At 40.1% G+C, this 18,492-nt stretch overlaps 1 long non-coding RNA gene across 1 annotated transcript in view; it reads left to right on the forward strand.

Annotated features, from left to right (window-relative positions):
* The first annotated feature begins 8,981 nt into the window (after positions 1 to 8,981).
* LOC140520947 (uncharacterized) overlaps positions 8,982 to 18,492 on the forward strand; it is a 52,680-nt gene continuing 43,169 nt past the window's right edge. Inside the window, exons 1-3 of the long non-coding RNA XR_011972727.1 lie at positions 8,982 to 9,070; positions 11,828 to 11,881; positions 12,666 to 12,785. This is a non-coding gene — a long non-coding RNA (uncharacterized lncRNA). The remainder of the gene's footprint in view (positions 9,071 to 11,827; positions 11,882 to 12,665; positions 12,786 to 18,492) is intronic.

Consider the following 18,492-nt stretch of genomic DNA (forward strand, 5'->3'; position numbering starts at 1 on the left):
AGAAGCAGGAAGACGCATTCAAATCTAGCCTCAGATCTTTACTAGCTGTGGGACCTTGGGCAGATCACTTAACCTCTGTTTACCTCAGTTTTCTTTACTATGAAATAGAGATGACAACAGTACCTACCTCACAGGATTTTTGTGAACATCAAATGAGATAATACTTTTAAAATACTTATTTATTTTAACATTCTTTTCTTTTTAAATTTCGAGTTCCAAATTTCCTTCCATCCACTGAGAAGGCAAACAATCTGATGTCAATTATACATGTGAAATCATGCAAAACAAATTTCCATATTTCAAAAACCATATTTCAAAAGAAGCAAGAAAAATAATTTGCACTCAGTTCATCAGTTCTGAGAAGATACTTGTAAAAGCACTTTGCAAAGTGCTTGGGACATCATAGCTCCTATGCAAATGCTTATTTCTTCCCTCTCACATGGGGAGTGGCTAAAAAATGTTTATGCTAAGTATGAATGACCAAAAATTTGGAGACCATTGCTTTGGCAAGCATCTTGTCCAACACCCTCATTTTATAAATGAGGAAACTGAGATCCAAAGAACTGAAGGGATTTGATCAGAGTCACTGAATCTCAGAGTTGGAAAGCGATCTCAGAGATCATTTTGTTCAACCCATTCCTGAATTCTCTCTCCAAAAAGCTACCAGTCAGTCTCCTCTTGACAATGAGTGGCCTAGAAGTCATTGCCTTCCAAAGCAGCCAACTTTTGAGTGGCACTAATATTAGGAAATTTTTTTCTTTCATATTAAGTTGAAACCCGCCTCTCTCCAACTTCTACCCATTCCTCCTTTTTCTGTTCTTCTGACCAAGCAGATTCATAATGGCAGTTCTTTCACTATGTAGAGGCAGCTATCATATGGCCTTCAAGTCTCCTCTAAATTATCTCAACTATCTTGCACATGACATAATCATCTTAAGTACCTCCTGACTTTCTTCTTCCAAATGCATTCTAGCTTGCCAATTTCTTTTTAAAATCAGGTGCCCATAATGAAACACAATATTTCAGGGTTGGGCTCATGACGTCTCTTCTTCTGGGCACTATAATCTATTACAGCAGCCAAGTGTAATAAGTGCAGCTGCTACTTCAGGACCAGTCATGGACTTCACAAGCTCACCAGGGAAATGTAGATGCCTCACAGCTCCCTGATTGGATTGGCTGCCCTCCCAGAAACACAACCTGGGCCACACACAATACCACCGGGGAAGACAGAAGGGGGAATTCCCCCAGCACTTCACAGTTCTGCTGCTATAAGCTTCTTAGGACCTGACTTGGCATCCTCTTCCCACTATCTACACTATAGTGAAACTTTCACAAGGGTTGGGCCAGTCTGATCAGGTCTTGAAGGCAGGGCATAGTTACTTTAAATACCTACTGGAATTGGGTGGAATCTCTAATGTTCATCTTCAGATGACCTCATCTGTTTGTCCCTATGCTTATTTCAAATTCATAGACCTCCCCTGCATGCCTGTGCTAACTGCACCTAGCACTATCCACATTCAATTTAACTCAGTTCAGTTTAGCTGGCACTTATTAATCACCTTCTGTGTGTCAGATCAGGGTAACTAGGTGGCACAGTGAATAGACAGCCAGGCCAGAAGTCAGGAAGACTCATCTTCATGAGTTCAAATCTGGCCTCAGATACTTCCTAGCTGTGTGATCCTGGGCAAGTGACTTAACCCTGTTTGCCTCAGTTCCCTCATCTGTAAAATGAGCTAAAGAGGGAAATAGCAAACCAGTCCAGTATCTTTGCCAAGAAAATTCCAAATGGGGTCTCAAAGAGTCAGATGTGACTGAAGAACAACTGAGCGATATGTCAGATCCTCTGCAAGGTTCCGGGATACAAAGACAAAAAAAAACAAACTAGAAACTAGCTCCTATCCTCAAGCAGTTTACATTTTATTGCCTGTGAGCAACATTGATGCACATACATAATGCAACATATAGGGAATCCACAAACATGGACTAAGTGTCTATTATGTTCCAGGCACCGTGCTAAGTGCTTTATAAATATCTCATTTGAAACTCACCACAACCCTGGGAGGTAGGCAGTATTATGATTTTCATTTTACAGTTGAAGAAACTGAGGCAAACAAATGTTAAGTGACCTGCCCAGGGTCACACAGGTAGCTCTGTCTCTTTGCACGCACTCACACACACACACACACACACACACACACACACACACACAAACACAGAGAGAGAGAGAGCAAAAGAAAGAGAGAGGGAGAGAGAGTAAATACCTGAATGCCCAACATGGGAGGGGAGGGGCACTAACCGCTGGGTGGCTCAGATAGGTTCTTCTTGCATAATTGGATACATAAACAGAATACTGAATCAAATCTGAATGTAATAAATTGTTCTTCATCCATTACTTCATTCATCAAACTTTAATTAAGATGATAATCTTGTTTTCTTGACTGAGAAAGTTTTTAAATGAGAGGTTGATTAGTTCAATTATTTAAAAGATTGAGTTGGCTCCATTTCCACTTATTTATACAACAAGCTTGAACTGTTACTTTAAAATTCTAAATTACCAAAAAGAAGCTGTTTTTGGTTCTCCATCCATATCAACCAGGCACTTCATTCTTGTGCTAGATTGCATGTTTGGAAAACATTGCCAGGTGGGTGCAATGGTAAGAAGAGCTGGAGAGAAACACAAAGTTTATGAGTAAATTCTTGATTAGTTGGCTCTGAGAAACAGGTTTCCATGGCATAATCCTATGACCTTCTTTGCCTCTCCCCCAAAAGTCAGGCTGTCACAGAGCCCTGGCAGGTTTGTATGTGTGGGTGTTCTCTCACCTCTGGGGCCTGTAATTGATTGCATTTTGCAAAGCCAGAAGGGTAGAACTGGGAGGAATAACTCCAAGGAAAACAGTGAACAGAATAGCCCCTAGAAAATGTAATTGTAATTAATATACTTCCAAGCAACAATTACTGGTTGTATTTTATTTTTCTTCTAAAATTGGATGGTTAACCTCAAGAGGTCGAAACTACCTTGTCATCCTCAGGACATTATTCAGATGGAGAGGGAGATGGGTAAGAATCAGGAGAGTTAGACCTGAGTTATATTACGAAGACTTGGCATAACTCCAGTTTGTTAAAGGACCAGCACTTTATTGATCATGGAATCTTTATCGGTGGTGAACACTACTACTAAACTCCACTTTATGAGAGAAGAATGAGTTAAGGGGGACTACCTTTTACAAGGATTCTCAGGGGAAAGTTCCTGGTTCAGCATAAATATCCAAATACATTAAAAATGTCTCTTTTATACTGGAAGTAGAATCTCTGGCAAATTCAAAAATATGAAACGATTATTTCTGAGAGCAGGAAGGAGAAAGATTGAACAACTAAAAGAGTCAGGAAAGGCTTCCTGATAGAGATGGTACATGAACTGAATTTCAAAGGAAGTTAGGAATTCTAAGAAGTAAAGGTGAAGTGAAAGTTCATACAGGCACAGGGGACAGCCAGGTAAGGCACGTCAGTCAAAGCATGAAGAGTTTTAAATACGTTGCTCCTGCATTTGTCCCTAAAGCAGAATAAGACTAATTCCTCTTCACATTACAGTCTTTCAAATACTTAAAGGCAATTATCATGTTCTGGCTAAGTCTACTCTCCCCCAGAGGGGCAGCTGCAGTGCAATGGTGCAGTGGATATAGCACCAGTGCAGGAGTCAGGAGGACCTGAGTTCAAATCTCACCTCAGACACTTGACACTCACTAGCTATGTGACCACGAGCAAGTTACTTAGCCCCAATTACCTCATCCTGGGTCATCTCCAGTCATCCTGATGAATATCTGGTCACTGGATTCAGGTGGCTCTGGAGGAGAAGTGAGGCTGGTGACCTGCACGGCCCTCCCTCACTCAAAACAAAGTCAAGTGCAAGTCATGTCATCATTTCTCTGATGTCATGGTCTTCTTCGGCAATGAAGGACGAACACACACACTCTTCTCCAGACTAAACATACCCAGTTCCTTCAAGTGATCTATATAGACCATGGTCTGAAAGCCCTTTATCATCTTAGTGTGGCATCCCCTCTTGTTCATTCCCCCAGCTCACACTCTCACTCATAGGTTGTAGTCTTGAGAGAGTCAGTTGACTACTACTCTTGGATTTCTAAAGGTAACCCTGAAGACTTAAGTCTCTAGTACTGTCACTCACAAGCCCCCACTGGTGTGCACCCTTTGATAATCAGTCAGACAAGTGGTTGATTATTGCTTTTCATTCTCAGAGGACCAAAAGGACATCAGTATGTTAGTGTGTCCCACTGTGGCTGATCAAACCAACAAGACCTCAGAATGCTCTACTACAGGTTGGCACAAATAGTCCATGTGAACATTTGGAGTGGATTCTCTAAATTTGCATGTCTTGCATTTCTTTTGAGCTATTTCAGTTCTGCTTTGCTCTTAGAGCACAGTGCCTTCTTTGATGAGGGCATGTTATGCTGGGCAGTCCTTTGCCAGAGTCTGCCAGGTCACAATCAATTCCAAAGTTCTTCAGAGAGACCTTGAGGGTGTGTCCTTTTGTCACTTTTTCTGACTACTATGTGAGCATTTTCCAGACAAGTAGCTTTTTAGCAAATGATATTTATAATATGACTTCAGTGTCTGAGGCAGTAGCTGAAGTTATGACTATCCTGACTCAAGGTGCCACATTCTATCCACTGTGCTGACTCACTACTTGCTTTGATACTAGCCCACTTAAGTTGAGAGCTTACTCTAAGAATCTCAGCTTAGCCCCAAAATGGGTGAAGTGGTTGGAGAGAACCAGTTTCATTTATAACTAAGACTTAGTATAACAGAATAATAGGGTGATAAAGGAGGGGGTTGTAAGAATATACTAGACCATCATGACATAGGAGAAAAAGCACTGAATATAATAATAGAAATAACTCATCTATATAGCACTTTAAGATTTACAGAGTTTATTTCTTTACAATAATCACTTGAGGGAGTCAATACAAATGTTATTAACCCTATTTGATAGATGAGGAAACAAAGGCTCAGAGAGGTAAAATTAATTGACTAGGGTCACTTGGAGTGAGAAAAGATCCAAGTTCTAATTTCAACTGTGACACCACCTGTGTGGTCAAAGGCAAGTCACTTTCCAAATTTAACTGTAAAATGAGGATAATCATAGCTTTAATACATACCTCATAGGGGAATTGTGAGGTTTAAATGAGATTTAGCCATTATTTGGGACTCCAAATATAAAATGGGAAATAATAATTTTCCCAAACCTTCCTACTCAACAGGTAATTTTAAAAATGATATTGTATTTTATTTTCAGATCTACATTCTCTCCTTTCCACCTCTCCCTCTCCTCATTCTTACCCTTGAGAAATCAAAAAACCAAAACCAATTCCAATTTAGCCATTTTTTAAAAGTCTCAATATGTCCTCTGAGTCCTTAATTTCTCTGTCCAGAGATAGGTGACATATTTCATTTTGGGAGCTCTGGAGCTACTGGTACATTATAAAGATGAATTATACCATGTCTGTAATCAAGGAATGAATTAGCCAGCTCCAGGGAGAAAGATTTGAACCAAGGACAAAATTCCTAGCAATTAGAGTCATCCAAATTTATCATGGTAAGTTGTGAGGTCCACATCACCAGAAGTATCTAAGCAGAGGATAGATGACCCTTTGTCTGAGATGCTCTAGAGCAGGGTTTCTTTATTCCCTAATGCATAATATTTTATTTACCCCCAATTATGTGTTAAAACAATTTTTAACATTTGACTTTTTTAAAAAAAGTTTTGAGTTCTAAATCCTATCCCTTCCTCTATTCCCTCCCCGCTCCCTGAGACAGTCAGCAATCAGATATAGGTTCTACATGCACTATCATGCAAAACACGTCCTTGTTAGTCATTTTGTACAAGAAGACTCAAATAAAAAAATGAAATAAAGAAAGTGAAAGATAGCATGCTTCAGTCTGTGTTCAAACAATATCAGTTTTTTCTCTGGAAGTGGACAGCCTGCTTCATGATTAGTCCTTTGGGATTATCTTTGCATCATTGTATTGCTGAGAATAGCTTAGCTTGGGGTACATGAAGTTAATTTTTTTTTACTACTGTATTTTAATAAAATTGGGTCCTTTATAATTGTATATATTTTTATTTTATTCATTTTAAAACATTATTCTGAAAAGGGCCTTCCCCAGACACAAAAAAGGTTAAAAACTCTTGCCTTAAAGGGGAATTATGTAGGAAGCTGGGGAAGGGCAAAAGGAAGGGAACAAGCTCCTACTAAGTGCCTGGCACTTCTCCAAGTGCTTTAACGATAATTTCATTTGATCTGAGTGGAATTAGACAATTCTTAGCTCACTTCCATAGCTCTAAGCTTCAGTGATTGTAAGTATTGGTTAAGTTTCTCCTACATACCCAACATTCTGTCAGACACTGTGGGAAATAAGAGAAGACTCTTAAGATAAGCTATATAGTGCATTCACTAAGAAATTAAAGATGAGAACACATTGATTTTTTCGTAGATAAGTGCTTCATTATCTAAATGTTTTTATTCTTACTGAGCTATTTGGCTTCCTTATAAGCTGAGAAATTTCAAATTTACAAACTATGAATATTAACGTGATCAATGATTTAGTTGATTTTTCAAATAATTTTCCATGGCATCAAAATTGCAAGAAATGTTTAAAATATCACCTACACAGTCAATTGTACCAGCATTCTTCTGCCTTTTAAAAATCTTGCTTTTAGACTTATGGAGATCACAATGCAATATTCCTGCTAAGATAGTTTAGTTTCAAGTTACTCAGTCATACACATAATCTTTCACTTAGAACTTCATCTAAAATGTCATCCAATTATCCCCAAATTTAGAGTTAAGGTTCTTATTCATCATCAGAAATATGAAGGCGTCCCAAAAGATAACTTGCTATAAAATACAATTTATCTGATTCTAGAAATTTCTTAACATCCAAAAGAACTACAGCGTCAATAGATCCCTGTAGATAATGTCAGACCATCAGAAGAAATTACTAAATCTTTCCAACAGCTGCTCTCCCTTGCATTTCCCACAAACAGAATCAGGTGCCAGGGAGGTTCTGTCATGCTCCACAAGCAGTAACTAAATACATTTAATCTTAAGTATGGCTCAGAGATGACACCAAAGAGTCTGCTAAAGAAACAGGAGCTGACATTCTCTGTAAGGTTCGAGTCTTACAGCCCTATGGGAGGCTGGACACAATCACCCTCCTCTGGGCTTTCTTAATTCAGTTTTCAACTTCATCCTTAGCCACAAGACTCATGGGACAGCTTTCATCCCTCTGTTGTTGAAGAAATTGCCATGGAATCTCTGAACTCTTTAAAGCAAAGGTTCTTAATCCGGGGTCCATAGCCATGTTTAAAAAAATTGATAACTATTTCAAAATAATCAGATTCATTTGTAATCCTATTTTTAAATTTTATGTATTTAGAGAAGGGGTCCACAGATTTCAGCAGCCTACCAAAGGGGTCCACAACACCCCAAAATGGATGAGTCCCAGCTTAGGGCAATCAAATTGTCTAGAGACCAAGTCTTCTCAAATCAGCATGATGCACAGAAATAATGTTCCTAAGGCTCAGGTCTGACCATATCACTCTCCAAAATACAAACTTCTTATTCTGATATCAATCTGGCTTCAACCTACATGCCTAGCTTTATTTAAATTATTCTCTTTCCTGTACTCTATGTTCCAGAGACAAACGAGACCATTAGCTGTTCCCTGAACAGCATGCTGCTTTCAACCTTTCAGCATCCATACTCCTCCCCCACCTACCCTTACTCTCACCACTTCTCTCTGCTTTTCAGAATCCTCATTTCCCTTCAAGTCTTAGCTATATATAGCCTTCCCTACACCCCGCTCCCTCCGGCCCAGTTGAAATTGTGCCCTCCCTAAATTTTCCCAAACCAGTTTGTCTGGATCTCTCCTTTGAATGGGTGATTCCCTACCTTGTGGTTTACTTATCTGTGTATGTCATAGTCCTCTGGTAGAATGTAAGGGCACGGAAGGCAAGCCTTGTGTAACTTTTATCTTTATATCCCCTGTGATTAGTACAGTCCCTGGCACAAAGAAAGTACTTAATAAATGTTTGCTGAGTGGTAAAGAGAGATCATTAAAAACACCATAGTGGAACACAGCAGGCAGAGGACCGGGGCATGAACAACAAAGACTTTCCACACTTTCCCTTTCTGGTCAAATAGTAAATATGGAAAAAGTGGATAAGCTCCATTGTTAAGCAGCCAAATCTATATTTTAATGGAAAGTTAAGAAGCATGAACACTATAGCTGTACAGGAAAAATACACAGAATTTGAGATGGAGACGATTAAAGCCGGAAAGTCATGTCCACCATTCCAAATATGACTGGGGAAGCAGAGAAAATAAATAGGCACTTAATAGCTGAGCCAGGGTAAAACCCCAAAAAGCCTGGAGTCCTGCTAAGGCTCAGCTGTATAAAAGTGCCAGAGTGAAGATTAAAGATGAATGTCATTAAAATGCAAAATAAAACCAAGAGCAAGTCACTGAGTCCTGCTAAGGGCTTTTTTAAAAGCCATTTTGGTATATATACAGTTCCTGGTTATGTAAGGTAGAGGGAACAGAGCTTACTCCATTGGAGTCTAATAGGCAGTATTAGTCAAGAAAAGAGAAGAGAGAGAACAGGCTAAGAGACGCCAGCTCCCTTCCTGGAAGACTGAACAGTGCCAACTCTAAATGAGGACATAGACTCACTCATATTCAGCCATTTCTTGATGGTTATTTCACCATTTAAAAGGATGAGTTTAATGAGGTAAAGAAATGAAGTACCTATATGACCTATTTATCGTTACAGCCTTGGAGAGGCAGCCTGAGGCCAGCAAATAGAGAAAGTTTTCCCTATGATTTCTGTATTCTCCAGAAGACTTCGCCTTTCTGGGATTTCTGTTGACAACCTCCAGTTCCTTACTAGTAACTTTCAAACATCACAGCTTTGGCTATCATTTTTCCACAGTGATGGATAGGAGCAGAGAAGCAATTGACAGCCGACTTCTGGGACCACTGCTCTACAAAAGGTAATGGTGGAGAAGAGGAAAGCTCCCAAGAGAGATTGAAGGATAACTGTGCAAAACTGTGGGCTCCTGAGCTTTGCATCACACCCGGGAGAGGACTGACCTGTGTTCGGGTTTTGGGCAGTCATTGCCTCTGAAGAGGGCCAACTCTTCTGGGTATAGAGGAGAGGAGGAATACAAATCAGATCCAAGGCAGCACAAACCCAAAGGCCAGATGCTGGCTCAGTACTAGGGTTTCTTCTCAGTGCCTAAGCCCAAGGATTAGAAATGGAATCAAGAACCCAGTTACAGGGACAGAAATACAGACGGGGAAGGCAATATTACATGAGGAGGGGAATTACAGGGCATGATGGGGAACTATTTGTCAAAATCAGCCTGTCTTCCCAGCCTATTCTGATGACAATAGACATTCCCTGATCCTGGTTTGTGTCTATTCATATCTATTCATATCATGGTCAAGGACTAGGTCCACCATGCTACTATTGACTCATCCAACCTAGCTATGGATTTGGGCACCATCTCTACCTTGAAGGGATTTTGCCTTTCTGAGACCTTTGATGCTTTTTGGGGGGACTCTGTTGGTGGATGTCCCAATTCTAAAGTGTATATGTTGTATGGAAGGTCCCTTGTATTTTCCTCAAGTCTGTACTTCTGCCAGTCCAAAAGACATTAGAGGCTCCTTCCTTTTTTTTTCTCTGTGAGTTATTCCAAACAGAAATATTTCTCTTGCTCCTTCACAAGTGGTGATGGTGGGTGAGAATTCAGAGGGTACAGTTGGTCATCAAGGTGAGCTCATTGTAACAAAGGCTAGTAAAACGCAGGTGGATATTGTGGAAGCCTTTTTTTAGTTCAATAGAAAATATTCAAAATAAATGTTTTTCACAGTATAAATTCCTTTCCAGAATGACCTGGAAGAAAGAAGCCTAATCAGTATTTAATCACACTTTTCGGGAAACAATGCCCACTATTATAATCCTTTCCATCCTTTCTCTTGGACCTAATTTCTTTATCAAAGTCTACAAAAAGGTCAAACAGTGCTAAGTCCAGGGAAAACAGATGAATGGTGTTCAACAAATTTGGAAACTCAGAACAAGAAATAGGTCCTGTTTAGTTAAGAATTTGCCTTCCCTAATGCCCTGAATTAGGATTAGGATAATGATCCCCCTAAAAGAAGGAATATATTACCTGTTAAGAAGGGATAGCCTTTGAAGAGAATGGTCATAGAGGGATTGAATGGTTTTAGGAAAATAATTCATCAAGCTTAAGTGACTATTGTTGGGAATCAATGAAGCAAAATATTAACTTTTACCTAACTGAGTTTTTAAACTATGTTTCATCATATTGTAAAATTTTCCTTGTTCAGAAATGAATGAAAAAGCAGTCCAGTGACACAGCCTACTTGCTATTCCTTGAGCAAGACCCTCCATTTACAGACTCCTAACATTTTCATTGGCTGTCCCCAGTGCCTGGAATTCTCTCTGCCTCATCTACTCATAGGGCAGCTAGGTGGTGCAGTGGATAAAGTACCAAGCCCAGAGGCAGGAAGAGCTGAGTTTAAATTCAGTCTCAGATACTTACTAATTGTGTGACCCTGAGTAAGTCACTTAACCTTGTTTGCCTCAGTGTCCTCATCAGGAAAATGGACTGGTGAAGGAAATGGCAAACCACTCTAGCATCTTTGCAAAGAAAACCCCAAATAATGAGGTCATGAAGAGTCAGACATGACTGAAAAATGACAGAACAACATCTGCTCATTCTTCTTCCTTTAAGTCTCAGCTCAAATTTCACTTTCTGCAAGAAGCCATTTCTCATCCTCTTAAATCATAGTGCCTTCTCTCTGAGATCACCCTCAGTTTTTGCTCTGTATGTCTTATTAGTACATAGTGACTTGTATATTGTATCTCCCACTAAATTATGAATTCCTTGAGAGCGGGGACTGTTTCTGCCTTCTTTTTAATCCCCAGCTCTTAGTACAGTGCCTAGAACAGAGTAGGTACTTAATAAATTCTAGTTGACTGACTGACTTCTAAAATCCTATATATTACTTTAAAATGTCTCATATTAGAGCTGTCAGTGGGCATGAGGAGACGCTGCCAGTTTGAACATTTTTCTTTCATGCAAAACAATGCTTGAATTTTAAATAAGTTATTAAAAATTATTTATGGCAGGTTTGACACTATATCTATACTTTGGCTCCATAAAAGATATGTTGAAAGTCAGGTAGCATGGCCCTCGCTTCCTCTAGGTAATCATTAACTATGGGCACTCTGGTATGTGGGTTAAAGGAAAGAAAAAGCAACTCAAGGGTCAAAGCCCCACCTTATATAAAAAAGCATATTCTGGAGAGACAAGAGGATTCCATTATTGTAACAAGATTCCGCAGAGAGTATGTGGTTAGGATGGCCAAGCTTCCTAATAGTGGGATATCTGGCACTAATGATACTATTCAGTTTATGGACTCTAACTTCCCATTAGCCCCAGGGATGATACAGAAATAAATGAATTGATGAAAAGGTGTTTAAGAGCCAAATACTGTGCTAAGAGCTAAAGATACAAATGTAAAAAGTGAGCTAGTTCTTGCTCTCAAGGAGTCCATATTTTTAATTAAGGGAGACTATAAAAAATAGACTTCAGGTAAAGGGTGGATATTTTGTTGTTCAGTCATTTACAGTCATGTCTGACTCTTCATGATCCCATTTGGGTTTTCTTGGCTAAAATACTAGAATGGTTTTTCATTTCCTTCTCTGGTTCCTTTTACAGATGTGGAAACTGAGGCAAACAGGGTTGAGTGACTTGCCCAGGGGAACACAGCTAGTAAGTATCTGAGGCCTGATTTGAACTCAGGAAGGATTTGATTCCAAGCCCAGCATTCTACCCATTGTGTCATATTGTTGTATTTTTCCTTCATTTTCAAAGAGGACCATGACATCAAGATGATGACATGACTTGCAGCTGACTTTGATTGGAGTGAGGGAGGGCTGTGCAAGGTCACCAACCTTACTTTCTTCTCCTGAACCATCTAGGTCCAGTGGCCAGATATTCATCAGTATGACTGGAGATGGCCCAGGATGCAATGGGAGATCCTGGTCATTTTAGGCTAAGACCTTTTCAGGTTATCACTTTGAGTGAAGTAATGCCCATTCAGTGAACAGGCCTCTTTAAGAAGTTTAAGTCAAGGAATGGTTCCTTTAATTAAAAAAAAAATCAAATTGATAGGGGAAGACCCTCAGGATTGCTGTTCCAAAGAGAAACAGTTGCCATTGACATTCACTCCAAGTGTGGAGGGCCCAAAATATAGTCATTAAATGAAACTTGGGCAGGGACTTATTGTGGTCCAATCTATGGGCTCCAGAGTGATTGGGTTTAAGGTTTTGTCAAAGGAAGGAAGGAAGGAAGGGAGGAAGGAAAAGAAAGAAAAAGAAATCTAGCCAGTAAACATGAAGTTAACTGGACAGCTTCTGGTCATCAAAATTTACCTTCCTTTGGAGAGAAGAAGGAGAGGGAGAGGGAGAGGACGAGTTCAGTTACCCAGCTAGCAGGGTCCCCATTTGGGCAGCTCAGTCTACTCACAGGTTGTGTTTGTCCTTTGTTTTCAAAGAGGACCTCTGTAAGGAGAAGGGTCCCTTCATGTGAGAAATGGATGAAAAAGGAACTAAGTTATCCAGGATCTGGAAAATCCATGTAAAATATTTGGCCCTGCCTTCATACCAGAGAAAAGGTCTGAATTTTTTCTTTTTTCTTATGGTGTGTTTACAATTTTAAAAGGCAAAATATGTTGAGATTATGTGATTCTATAGATATATTTTACGCATTTCTGAGTTTCTCAACGTTTTCTGTGTCATTTATTGGTCTTTACATGTCATCTGCCCCAAATTCCCATTTAATTTCTTATGCCAACCCATGGTATATTGAAAAACTGCTGGGAAAAGTTGTAATATAGAAGGGATAACTAGTACCAAAAGTCATTTGAATCATCGGAGATGATAATGAAGAAAAATAAGAGGAAGCTGTCTGTGAATGACCTCAAATTTTTCGGTGAAATGAAGCAGGTTTCTCTGTTGATAAGGTATGGGGACTAAAGAGGGGGGGAATGGGAGGCTTGAGGAGGGATAAAAAACTAGTTCCTAGAGGAGCCCAAATCTGCCACAAACACAATTTTAGAGTCAAGTTCTAAAAATGTACCCCAAGGAACAATGATAAAGAAAACCAAGGAGAATCAAATATAAACTCCCCATTCAGCATCACACACACACACACACACACACACACACATACACACACACACCACACACACACACACACACACACACACACACACACACACACTACTAGAATCCCATAGAAGCCCCAAGGAAACCCCACATGGAGACATGTAGACGGAAGATGAAGTCAGAACAACCTAGTCCTACAGCAAGAGGCAGTCCCAGAATCCTAGTAACACACTTGTCCTAGCCTTGAGTGATGCCAGCTTTGGGGAGACCTGGAGTCCCTGCAGTAGCCAGAGAGAGACAAAAACAGTACTTACTTAGTATAAGACAGCCAAGGGCTTCTGGAACCTTTACATGGGAGAGTTTGGATCAACCCCCCATTACATAAATAAAGAAAAACAACTTTGAAAGGCTTGGAAACAGATAAATACAATGACAAGTCATAATGCCAGAGAACCAAAGATGAAGTACCCTGCCTGACTCTTGACAGAGAAATGATGAAATCATTATACTGAATGTGATGTCCATTTCTGGATATAGACAAGGCAAAAATTTGCTTTGCTTGACTGCAAATTTGTTGCAAGTGTCTACTTTTACTTTTTTCTCTTTCAATTCCTTGTTGAGGGAAGGCAAGGGGGAGAGAAAGTAAATGTTTATCATTTGAAAAAATTTATTTAAAAAAAGAGGCAATGAAGGGAGGAAAAGGCCCAAATTGGGAATCATTATCTAGAGTATTATGAATAGTAAAATCTAAAAAATGTGAAATTAATTTGGGACTCCAAGTGGAAGTGATGTGACAGTCAGAGAATATGGAATCAGATAATTTTTTTCTTAGGAACAAGGTGCGAAGCTTTGACTGTGGTAGGAGGTCCAGCACAGTGGAAGAGGGAACCATCTTGCTTAGGTTGTTTACTCCCCTCCCCAAATATCCTTATAACCTTTAGATGAGGGAATGTCCATGGCATCTGGCATTATTAACACTTGGGGACAAAGTAGAGTTGGCAAGGGTCACAACAAGCTGGCTGCTGCTTAATTAGATTCTTGGACCAAGCAACGCTTCAACCTTGATAAACTGGCAGACCTGCCACAGTTAGAGCACCTCAACATCTCATGTTACAGTGTGTAATACTTTAGATGGCCCCTTGTGACTTGCAGCTATGCCGCTGTGACAAAGATGAAGCATTGCCCATTGAAGCTTACTGGAAGAGATATACAAGCATGCAACCCATCCATGATGGCCACTCACTTTCATGGACATTATGCCAGCTTTTAAGTGTGAGCAGCTTGACCTGAGTAAAAGCATTTTGTGCCTGCTACTTATAGCTTAACACTAGCAGATCTGGTTAGACCTTAATGGCTACAGAAAGGTCTTAATGGTCTTCATATAGAAGGGTTTCTTGCTATGACTCATATGTCACATGCTTACATTTGATCTTTTGTGACAGCAAATCTGTCTACAGATGGTAAAGCTTAAGGAACAAATGGATGAATGTATTTATTAATGACTATATACCAAGCCCTATATTAAGGACTTGGGGAGACAAATATCACAGCAAAGCTAATTCTGTCTTTACATTCTAATGAGGTAGAGGTAGTGACAGTATATATAAGGGAATGTTGTTATGTCTGACTCTTCATGACCTCATTTTTTTAGCACAGATATTGGAGTGTTTTGCTATTTCCTTCTTCAGCTCATTTTACAGATGAGAAAACTGAGGCAAACAGGATTAAGCGACTTGTCCAGAGTCGCACAGCTAGTGTCTCAGCCTGGGTTTGAACTCATAAAAACGAATCATCCTGATTCTAAGTCCAGTTTTCTATCCACTGCATCACCTAACTGCCCTTATATAAAGGACTAGTGGATCTGAAAAAGAATTATAATCTGGGAAGTCACAAATGTGGTGAGTGAAAAAATAAAGCCACCCATTAACACACCCTTTACAGAGTTAGTGCTATTGGTGATTTGATTACATTTCCCAAAGAAAAAGGAGATAAAGGAGGGGAGTGGTAGGCAGGCACATGGCAGCTCCAGGACAGGAAACAGGTCAGAGTGAAGATGACGATTCAGGGTCTCAGGAAGAGTTGAGCTCACTACTTTGGTTCCTCCTGGATGTGGCATTTGTTGATCCGTTCTGGAAGATAAAGTAACAACAGAAATGACAGGATTGTATTTGATAATAAAATTGAATCAACTGAAAAATTATAGCCAGAGAACCTGGAATTAGTGGAAATGCAGAGTGGTCCAAAGATACCTGAGACACGGTCAATATAGACCATTCACTTACAGTCAATATAGACCATTCTGAGGTGCCATATTCCTTTCAGTTAGTACTTCATGTCAGATACAGCTTTGACTCTAACTCACCTCATCTCCCAGACTATATCGTCTGCACTGCTCCATTTAGGTGGAGCTGAAGTTTGGAGGAGGATAGTATAGAGTCTCTGACAAGACAGCTTCCATGATAACGGTGGGTGCGTTAATCTCCACAAAACTGTTTCTGTGGATCTGGGAATATTAAATCAGGAACTGAGATGAATCATTTCTTCAGGTCATTAAAAGTGATGCTGATATCCACTGGAAAACCCAGGGACATCAGCAGAGCAGTGACAGGCATCATCGAGGCAGAGAAACTAGAGAAGAATTGGCAGCAGGACCCTAGGAAGCTGAGGAACCGTTTGCAGTTTTTTGCAGAGATGGGGGACCCTCCCTCCCGAATCCCATGCCCAAAGGATATCTTCTACCTTACACATATCCATAGGGACTCCCTGCCAACATTTTATGTGCTCCAAAAACTACATGTCCTCCTTCTGAAATTTGTATTTCTCCAATTTGATAAATGGCTGGCCCCCATATAGGCACTGCAGGATGCTTGGACCAAGTTAACACACTGGCCTAAATTCTGGAAGTAGAAGATATGACTATATTTATGTCCTGAGTAAACAGCACAGCACCTCGCATAGTTGATGCCTGATAAATACTTATTGAGTGACTGATAGTATTAAGATGACCACCCCCTGATGAAGCAGGCCTTGCAACGATGGATTTATTAATGTTTGAGAGGCACAGCAAAAAACAGAAGTAACCAATGCTGAAGCATTCATATACATCTTACCGTGTTTGGAGAAACAGTTTTTTTTCCTCACTCTTCCTTGTCCAGACAAGGTTCTTGCCACCAAGTATTCTAATTGGATGAACTGAACATATCAACCAGTCCACATTAGATTGGGGATCATGGGTGGGGTGGGGAGTTGGTCCCATATAGTGATATCATTCAGGACTAACTTTAACCATGAAAAATTGTAACCTCTCATTTTCCTTTTTAATAAATTATATCAAGGCTGCAGCCAGCGGGATAGAAGGTTAGATGAGGCCTCTTCTTTGGTTCTTTTCTAAGAATTCTAACATGCAGCTGTCACTAGATTGACCTGTGAATTTGATGATGTTTGGGATTCCTGGAAGCAAACTGATAGCATAATGAAATAGTAGGTGTGGATGGAACTCTGATCTCACAAAGACACATCATAGAAACCCTGGTAGTGGGAAGGGAACTCTGGCTTGGGATTCATGCGATAGCTATGGCCAGAAGCAGCATACATCTGTTCTAGGCAATGTTTCTAGCAGTTCTGGGAACAGAAGGTTTCTTTCTTTCCAAATAATGACTGACTTGCACAGCATCAGCCAATCAATCCCTAGCACTGCTGGAATGAGAAGGGAGTGTATTATATTTAGACTAAATTCTTTGTGATGTTTCCCTTCTCATATCCACAGGGGCTTGGTCTCCTGGTTCACAGGCCCAAATTAAACTGGTCATAGATTCATTGCTTTGATCACCTGTGGAGTGGCATCTGATCTCTGGGTACCTGATCCCCGGAACTGAGGCAGTCAAGTTCATAAGAGTCCCTGCCTCCATCGGAAGTGAGACCCACAATGTTCAGTGGCCTGAGATTTTTATCATGAGGGTAGAAATAAATGAACCATAGTAGAAGATATTAGAAGGAACTGGCTTAGAGACAGGGGAAATAGACATATTGTCTCTTGTTGTTTTCTTACTCAGAAGGTTGATCTGGGAAGAGCTTCTTTCAAGTGTGTATTTGTGCCTGGGTGGTGAGTATGAATGGGACCCAGTGCTCCACAAGCTACTTTCATATCACATAGCCCACACAGGGGCTGATGACTGGAGGTAGATGGGGTAGGGTTGGAGTGGGGTGGGGGTGGAGAAGAGGGACCGAGTGACCAAGAGCACCAGGCTAGAGCAAGAACTCAGATTTCGCCGGGGCTTTTAAATGCTAAGAGTAGATGAATGGGAAACTAGGTACAGAAGTGGAGATTTAAGCTAGGAAGGACTGTACTATATCAGAAGTAAGATTTGGGGAGTTTCAGAGAGCTGAATATTGGTCTGACTCGATTTTCATGCTCAGAACTTTCGTGGTAGTTAGGTAGTACAGTGACTGGAGCACTGAATATAAAGTCAGGAAGACCTGAGTTCAAATGTGACCTCAGACACTTGCTAGCTGTGAAACCCTGGGCAAGTCATTTAACCTCAGCTTCCTTAACTGTAAAATGGGTTTAATCGTAGTGCCTACCTCACAGGATTGGTGTGAGGATCAAGTGAAATATTTGCAAAATGCTTTGCAAATCTTAGAGTGCTATACAAATGTTATATTATTGTTATATTATACTGTCATATAATTTCATAACTCATATTATCTCATATTATATTATACGAGGCAGCTGACACTGGGTCTGGAGTCAGAAAGACCTGAATTCATATTTGACCTTAAGTATTTGTTAGCTGTGTGACCTTGGCAAGTCACTTAACCTCTGTATGCCTCAGTTTCCTGAACTGTAAAATGGGTTTACTAATAGTACCCACTTCACAGGGTTGTTGTGAGGATCAAATGAGATTATATTTGTTAAAAATAAAAATGTCTAGCCTACTGCCTAGCACATAGTAGGTGTATATAAATGCTTATTCCCTTCTCCCTTCCCTTCATCATTATCATCATTAAGTGAGAGTATGAGATAATGGAAAGTCTGAGCATTGGATTGTTCTCAGGAAATACTACAAGAAACAGAGAAATATCTCCATTGTATCAAGTAGATCTTCTGTCGAGGAGTTACAGGAGGAGATGTACCAGAAGGGTAGAAGGCTTGAAGGAACGAATTTTTCCCTATGAAATGACTACCCACACCAAGGTGATCACAGTAGTATTGAA

This window comes from Notamacropus eugenii, chromosome 1 (genome assembly GCF_028372415.1).
Source record: "Notamacropus eugenii isolate mMacEug1 chromosome 1, mMacEug1.pri_v2, whole genome shotgun sequence".
Classification (NCBI taxonomy): Eukaryota; Metazoa; Chordata; class Mammalia; order Diprotodontia; family Macropodidae; genus Notamacropus; species Notamacropus eugenii.